General features: G+C 43.2%; 1 long non-coding RNA gene across 1 annotated transcript in view; it reads right to left on the bottom strand.

The window, feature by feature from the left end:
- Positions 1–8,814, bottom strand: part of LOC105886412 — a 35,916-nt gene extending 27,102 nt beyond the window's left edge. Inside the window, exons 1-2 of the long non-coding RNA XR_001161005.2 lie at positions 8,802–8,814; positions 4,226–4,229 (exon numbers count right to left, since the gene is read on the bottom strand). This is a non-coding gene — a long non-coding RNA (uncharacterized LOC105886412). The remainder of the gene's footprint in view (positions 1–4,225; positions 4,230–8,801) is intronic.
- Positions 8,815–9,024: the final 210 nt, after the last annotated feature.

The following is a 9,024-nucleotide window of genomic DNA, read 5'->3' as shown; positions in this document are numbered from 1 at the left end:
AAAAAAAAAAAAGAAAAAAAAAGAAAGAAAATTTAAAGGTGTGAGGCTCTGAATAATAAGCCAGGAGTAACTGAGAAATAGGACAATGCCTATCATTACTAAGATGAGTACAGTTAACTCAAAGATAAATCTTGGTTTACTGCGCTGCCTCTTCTTTTGGGGGGGAGCCTCTTCAATATTAAACATTTCTTGTGAAGCTCAGCTGGGTAGTTTTTCTTCTGGTCTTGCCTGGTTTACCTATGTGGCTACAGTCATCCGATGGCTCAACTAGATGGTCTCAGGTGACTTTGCTCAAGTTTGATTGGTACTAGCAGCTCAATGCTGCCTTTTTATTCTATTTTAATGAATTTTTTTTTTTTTTGTGAGAGTTTCAAAGATTTATGCCCAACTCTAACCTTACCATATTTTCCCATTAATTGAGCAGGCTGACAATGAACTCACCTAACCTCTTCTAGTCCCTTCTACTAGTGAGCAATGATTTTGGTGAAGTTCACAGACGATGTAAAAGGGAAGGAGGGTGGAGAGGCAGAACTGGCAAGGAGAAGGGAGTTCTCTCCCTGGGCCACAAATGCCAAGTTAAGGAGTCTGGACTAACATAAAAGTCAAGATGACTGTAGACCACATTCTCTAAGAGACAATTATCATCAGAAAAATAGTTAAAATTGGGCTTCTGAAAGAAAATATGACCCAAACCACAATGACTGAAAAGTCAGCTGGAAATCAGGCTGACAGCAAGCTGTAACCATTACCCTGAACAGGGTCCCTTGCTTGCTGCTGGTGACTCACTAGCAAAGGTCTCCAAGCTTCCCCTGGTTTCTGGGCTTCTGAGCAGCTCAAAACTCCAGGGACTCACTGGAGTATCAGCTTTCACTGAGCAGGGTACACACCCTGACAGGGACAGCAGCTGGGATGCAGGACAGATGGAAGGGTAGCCCTCCTGTCTGCACACCGACTCCTGGCCTGTCTACACATTCCAGGCAGCAGAGGCTCCTGTGGTTCTAATCCCAGCCCTATCTCTTCCTCTCTGCAGCTCCTCATCTGTAAAACATGGGCAGGAGACTAGACCAGTCGCACTCAAGGGGTAGTCTGCAAATCAGTGCATTCCTCCAACTCCACTGCCAGTTCATGTCCAAATAAGTACAGAAATTAAGCGTAAACACTTAGTCTTTTATAGCAATATGATAGATATTGCTACACATCTGATCAGTGCTACACATCATATCAGCATATGATCAGTGGAACTACTTTAAACAGGGCAAGGACTGGCATACGCGTTTCCTGAGGCTGCTGCAACAGATTACCATAAACTGAACGACTTAAAATAATATAAACTTACTCTCTCACAGTTCTAGGATTCAGAAGTCTGAAATGAAGGGACAGGCAATGCCGTGCTCCCACTAGAAGCTCTGGGGTGAATCCTGGCCTTGCCCCTTCCAGCTTCTGTGGCTGTAGGCATTCCTTGGCTGGTGACCACATCCCTCCAACGTCTGCCTCCATCTTCATGTTGCCGTCTCCTCCGTGTCAAATCTCCCTCTGCTTTCCTCTTGTAAGGACATCTGTGATGGCACTTAGGGACTACCAAATAATCAGGATGATCTCCTCAACTCAAGAACCTTACTTAATGACGTCTGTAGCTCCCTGCCCCCTCCTTTTAAGACAGACTGTCCTCTGTTGCTCAGGCTTGAGTGCCATGGAGTCAAACAAGCTCCCTACAACCTGAGACTCCTGAGCTCAAGCAATCCTCTGGTTTCACCCTCTTTGCGTAGCTGGGACTCTAGGTGCCTACCACAATCCCTGGCTAATTTTTTCTATTTTTAGTAGAGATGGGGTCTCTCTCTTGCTCAGATTGGTCTCGAACTCCTGAGCTCAAGGGATCCTCCCACCTCAGCCTTCCAAAATGCTAGGATGACAGGCATGAGCCACCACACCTGGCCCAAATCCCTTTTTTCTAATTAAGGCAACATTTACAGGTTCTAGGACGTAAGTATGTCTGTGGGGCCACCATGTGGCCCCACTACAACAGGTTTGAGTACTGCTGAATTCATGTGCGACTAACTAGCTACATGGTGTACACTGTGCACTTGTATCAGTCACCTGCTGAGGAAAACACACAACCACTACCCTGTGTATAAATAGCCTGAACCATAGAGGACCAGAGACGTAGAGGCCTCTGACCTCTGACCTAGAAGGTCTCTTTCAGCAGACTCACCAGACTGCTGCTCTTCCTCTATGGCCCCAAGGCCTGAGCCTGTGCTGAGCAGGACCACTGCAACGGGCACCTACCAGAAGAGGAAAGGGAACTAGCAGGTGGGGGTGGGAGGAAATGCAGCTCAGACCACCCTCGCCCCCCTGGCCCTTCCCCTTCCCGGAGCTGGTCTCCCAGCTCACCTAGCAGCTGTGCAGGAGTGCCCCTCCCACTCCTTCCTCCCAGCCCTCACATGACTTCCAGCAACGTGACTACACAAATCTGTTTTCTGTTCAAGTGTGTCTCTTTCATCCATCAAATGTTCTGCTTTAAAAGTTTGAAAACAAGCAAAACCGTGTTACTGAAATGTTCGTATACTTAGCATTGCCCCACAATTGACATATCCTCTCCCCGAGAAAACCTCCTCTTACCCTTGGAGAAACTCAGGGAGTTTCCAGGCTTCCTAACAGAATGGAGAAAGTCCCTGGGGACTTGGCAAGACAAGGGTTCCATTTTGCATTAGGGATTTTCTTGTACTGACAGAATGCTCCTCAGTAAAGAAACCATGGTGTTTTGAGTCTCCCCGCTGGCATATCTGAACCTCAAAGGCTACACTCTGTCAAAATACCTGAGAATGTTTAAAAGGATAACACAGGTATGGCCATGACAAAACAGATACCTCCATCATTCAGCTAGTGGTAGTAGTATAATAGGCACAGTATTTCTGTGAAGCAATTTAGCAAATTCTTATTAAGTAGCTTAAAATTGCACACACTCTTTGGTGTTTTAATTTCATTTCTGGAACTCTACACTAGGGAATGGATCTGAAGTAAGACAAAACTTAACACTCAGTGATACCCATGGAAGTGTTACACACAAGATGAAAAACTGGAAAGAGACAACAAAAGTAAACAATTAGATAAATTATGGCAGATTCACAAAGAAAATCTTAGGTAGCCATTAAAAAGACATTTTATAAAGAACTTTTAATAAAAATTACTATAATAACAGCTATCCTTAAGGACTATCCTAAACTTTTTAGGTATTTCATACATATTAATCCTTTTAATCCACATAACAACTTGAGGAGGTAGGTACTGTCATTCCCATTTTACAGATCAGAAAGTGGAGGCACCATGAGTTAAAACTCAAGGTTGCAAAAAAAAAAAAAAAAAAAAAGAAAGAAAACTCAAGGTTGCTTGAGGGCTTGCTCAAGGTCACCATGCTACTGAAAAAATGGAACTGCAATTTGAGCCCACATAGTCTGGCTCCAGAATCCACACTTGAAACCTTATGGGAAGCTGAATAATGGCCCCAAATATCTCAGGTCCTAACCCTGAAAGCTGGAAAAAGGGTCTTTGCAGATGTGATTAAGAGTCTTGAGATGAAGCGATATCCTTGATTAACCGCATGGGGCCTTAACACAAGTGTCCTTATGAGAGAAACAGATGTTGTGCACACATACAAAAGTGACGTGAAAACAAAGGCAGACAATGGAGCAATGGGACCTTACGCCAAGGGTGCCACCCATCGCCTGGCCACCAGAAGCGGGGACGGCAAGGAAGGGAATGGATTCTCTCCTGATGTCTCCACACACAGCATTATCTTGCCTATACCTTGATTTCAAACATCTAACCTCCAGAACTATGAGAAAATAAATTTATACTGTTTCAAGTCGCTCACTATGTGGAAATTTAGCATCCATAGGGAATTAATACAAGTCCCTATTCTGAGCAGCTCTCAACATAACAAAAAGTATTCGTATGTTACATGGAAAAAGTATAAATCGAAATCTGTACACAATGATCTTAATTAGGTGTATGAAAATACATGCAAATACAATAAAATGTTTGTGGTAATTAGCAGTGAATAGAGTTCTGAGTAATTTCTAGCATTATGCCTTGTGCTATTCTTCCAAATTTCTACAATTAGTATGAATTATTTTTACAAAGAAAAGACTTTTTTTAAAATTAGTGATTCATGATTATTTCTGCAACTCCAACTCAATTAAAAAAAAACTAGAAATCAAGAGGTCTAAACCTCCCTAAGAACTTTCCTAATTTAATCTTGGAGCAACACTGGACAATCCGCCAGTCCAGATACACACCGTTCTCTCTACTTAACCCCGGGTCTCCTGAAAGCCTCATTTTCAGACTCTGGCAGGAACACAATGTGGCTGAAGAAGTTTCAGGCTTTGAAGCAAGAAGATAACATGAGAAGGTAAATGTTTCTTGCCTATCTACCCATACCAGGGGCAAACGGGAGATTTTTTATGCATTCCCAGAGCTCATCCAGCCCAAAGCCTTTGGCCAAACACCAAGAATGAAAAGCATCAGTTAATCATGTAAATGTTTGATTTCTCTATAGGTGACTTCACAGAATGAAACATCAAATTAAATACCGGCCAAATCTTCAAAAAGTCCCAACTCCAAGGCTGTTCTGTTGCAAAACCCTTCTGCTATCTGTTCAGGCAGTTACAAGAGCACAGGCCAATTTGACTATATAAACATCATGTCCTTTGATTAAATATATTCACATAAATAGTGTATTAACATTTTCCCCCAACACATGGGCAGTACTAAATCCACACAGATAACAGGACAGGTTTTCTGTTTTGTATTTTGGTTTCTGTGGAGAAGGGGAGAGTCATTGGTTCCTCCAATCAGGGCCAGTTCAGAGCCAGGAGTGCAGGAAACGCAGTCACCCTGCCCAGTGCAGTAAGTTACAAGGCTTGTCCTACAGTCCTAGGTCTTTCTAAACACATTTACACATTCTTCCTTCAGCCAACCAACACATACAAGCACCTACTAATGTGGCAGGCAACAAGAGAAAGTTGTCCGATATTTTAAGAAGACCATCCCTTAAACATGCTACACTCTCAGATGATAGAGTTGGGCAAATGGGCAACACCTTTACTGATCTTCATCAGTCGTCCAGGTCCTGGGGATGTTGGCCGTGACAGAGTGCTGAGAGGAAGACCTAAACAGGCCTCAAGAACTTTAAAAATGGGCAAAACAAAACAAACAAATGATTTAGCATTGTGTAACTTCCTAAATGCATTCAGGTAACACTGGCAACTGCAGTGATTACTTAATGAATATAGAGAGTATATTAACATTTCCAACTCTTTTTTTCTTTCACTCGCCATCGTATTCTCACACCTCAAAGTATCTCCCTTTAAGTGATATTCATTAAATACATGAGGTATAAATTAATGCAAGTATGAACACAGGTCATTAATTTCCTCATCTGTAAAAATCAACAAGACAGGCTATGAGATTCTTTCCTAAGGAAAATTCCAAGGAAAATAATCCTACGAGTTATGCTAAGAAAAGAAGGTTCATGAGTTACTCAGCTTGGGAAATATTATCTTCTGTAACTCCCCTATCCCCCTCCCTTTAAAGTTCCCAATGCACACTGTATAATAACATATCTCAGAGATCCTTCAATTAAAAACCATTTTGAGGCTCGGCGCCTATAGCTCAACCGGCTAAGGCACCAGCCACGTACACCCAAGGTGGCGGGTTCGAATCCCCAGCCCGGACCCGCCAAACAACAATGACGGCTGCAACCAAAAAATAGCCGGGCGTTGTGGCGGGCGCCTGTGGTCCCAGCTACTTGGGAGGCAGAGGCAAGAGACTCGCTTGAGCCCAGGAGTTGGAGGTTGCTGTGAGCTGTAATGCCACGGCACGCTACCCAGGGGGACAGCTTGAGGCTCTGTCTCAAAAAAAAAAACAAAAAACCATTTTGATCATTCCTAAATCCTAATTAAGCACAGATACCCTCTCATCAATACTGTTATCACAGAGCTAATGTTCTAAGGAAACCCTAGGAATTCTAACCCAAATTCTTCATTTGTTCAAGAAACATTAAACCCTGGAGACTGATGAGGAGGAAGATCACCATCACCAATATCAATAACATTTAACGTGTGACTGACACAGCACTTGGTGCTCCCGGCTCACAGTCTACCACCTACTAGAAGAGACCACCACACGCATGACTGTGATGAGCTGAATACAGACAGCCTGAACGTGTGTACACGAGCATACACACCCACGGATGGACAGGATGGACGGAAGGTGAAGATGAGTGTTCAGGCAGAAAGGGCAGGAGGCAAGAAGAGAGAAGCAAGAGAGTCTAGTGCACGCCCATGGAGTGCTGACCAACTGGGTGGCGTCCAGTGGTTCTCAGACTGTGGTCCAAGGCCCTTTCTGGGGGCCCTGCAAGGTGAAAACCGCTTCAGCTGTGTTTACATTTGCACTGATGGTACAAGAGCAATTAGCAAAGAAAACTGCAGGTGCCATAACGTAAGTCAAGGCAGGGCCCTCAGTGCACTGTCCTGCCATCACCGTGTTCTCTACTGGTGCACCCGCGCACACCTAGCTCTAAAAGTCAAGTCACCTAAGAATGTCCTTGATGAAGAAGTAAAAATTATTAATTTTATTAAATACTGACTCTTGAGTAAAACAAATCTTTAATATCGCATGAGACAAAACAGTAAAAATGGTAAGCACTCAAATGACACTCCTGCTGCAGGCCGAAGTGTGAGGGCTGTCAGGAAAAAAACCCTTGTGTGACTGAGCTGCAAGCCGCATCAGCCGGGCTTTCAGGGAACATCATTTTTACTTGAAAAAATGACTGACAGAAAAACCACGATTATTCAGATTTGGGTATTTATAAACATTTTGTCAAAAATGAATACACTGAGACTGTTATTTGAAGGAAATTGGCAGTATTTATTGCTAAAGATAAAATTTGAGCTTTCAAGCGGAAACTAAAATTTTAGAAAACTTGTATCCACCACAGTGAGCTTTAAAGCATCTCAACACTTGAAGACTTTTCGGATGAGAATGTTAGTGACCTTAACAAATGTGATATTCTGATATTTTTCTAAGCAGTGACATTAAATGTGGTATTTTGATATTTTCCAACTGACTGCTGCATGATGTTACAAAATGATGCATAAAAGATCCTTTCAAAGTGCGTGACAGGCCAATAGACTTTAACACAGCAGTATGAGAAGTCCATTGATAGGGTTTCAGATGCCACCTTGTAACAAACCTTTAAGAAATGATGCTTGTTGAGTTCTGATGTAGTTTCAAAGACTATACAATTAATTGAAAAGGCTATTAAAATATTCTTCCCTTTCCCAACTATTTATCTATGCAAGGCTGGGTTTTTTCCCACATAGTTCAACCAACACAACATACTGCAGCAGACAGAATGCAGAAGCATTTATGAGACTCCAGCTGTCTTCCATCAGGGCAGACGTTAACGAGATCTGGAAAAAAGTACTAGAACAATGTCACTCTTCTCACTCAATGTCTGTTCGAGAAATATTTTTCAGTAAAAATGTTACTTATATTATCATGTAATGGGTTTACTATTGTATTTAAACAAATTCAATAAATATTTTTAAATTATTTTCAATTTCAATTTCTAATATAGTAAATATCTCTTTGGGGAATCTCACTGACATTTAAAACTTACATAAAGGGGTCCTGAAACCAAGAGGCAGGAGGGAAAGGGTACCACACTCAGGACTGATCACACAGAGCCAAGGAAGGGTGCCACGCACCAAGTGATGTGGACAGATCTGCCTTTTAGAAAGAGCAAGGACGCCATAAAAGTGTCCTCTGCTCTATGAACAGATCATTCTGAAAACAGGTACGATGGCAAAAGATGTAGATGGGAAGTCAAAGTGTAGGGGGCATTAAAGGTCCGTTATTACAACCTAAAAAATGAAATACGTATTTCTATAAAAGAGAAGCAACAGAAAAATATTAAAATTTAATGACAGCAGAAAGAAGAAAGGCAGAGCCTTGCCAAATAGACTTGCAACCAAATGGAATTCTGCAAATTGAGGGAAATCATCAGTAACAAAGTGGAGGGCTTTAAACTTCTAAAGATGCCAAAATCAAGATGCATTTCAGGCTAGTCTGGAAAATAAAAATAAAGGAGTCAGCAAAGAGCAATGAACTGCAGCAGTAAAGATGGAAAATTAATGCAGACCAAAGACAGAGCATTCAGAAATAAAAGGAAGCAGCGAGGAGAGGAACCCACTACTATTTCCAGAGCATAGCCCGACCCCATCAGTGTGCACTCCAACTGAGAGGGAAGACCCACGCCAGAGCCAAGGAGATCCCGCAGAGGCGGCACAAGCAGACCTCCTGAGAGATCAGCTCACCCAGGACAGGCTGGGCCACACCAGATAAGAATAGAGACTATCTAAAATAGGCAAAAGACAACTACTAAAACTTGCACTCAAGGAGATTACAAACAGCCAGTATTTCCTAACTCAAAAAAGCCATTAACAGGGTAGATGCAACTTTAAAAAAAAAGAAAAGAAAAGAGAAAGGGATCCTAGAGCACACTCTAAATGGAAGACCTTGGCAAGTTTCTCAAACTCACTGGGTCCCAGCTTTCTTTTCTCCACAAGATGGGTCCACCACCTACATGACAAGGTTGGTGGGAGCAGTGAGCACAGGTGCAGACACTCCTGATGGCCACAGTGAGCGCAGGTGCAGACGCTCCTGACGGCCACAGTGAGCACAGGCCACAGTGAGCGCACGTGCAGACACTCCTGACGGCCACAGTGAACACAGGCGCAGACGCTCCTTACGGCCACAGTGAGCACAGGTGCAGACGCTCCTGACAGCCACAGTGAGCACAGGCCACAGTGAGCGCATGTGCAGACACTCCCAACGGCCACAGTGAGCACACGTGCAGACACTCCTGACGGCCACAGTGAGCACAGGCCACAGTGAGCGCATGTGCAGACACTCCCGACGGCCACAGTGAGCACACGTGCAGACACTCCTGACGGCCACAGTGAG

This window comes from Otolemur garnettii, unplaced genomic scaffold, assembly GCF_000181295.1.
Source record: "Otolemur garnettii isolate 467f Iridium unplaced genomic scaffold, OtoGar3 scaffold00001, whole genome shotgun sequence".
Classification (NCBI taxonomy): domain Eukaryota; kingdom Metazoa; phylum Chordata; class Mammalia; order Primates; family Galagidae; genus Otolemur; species Otolemur garnettii.
This window is presented reverse-complemented; position numbering and strand designations above follow the sequence as displayed.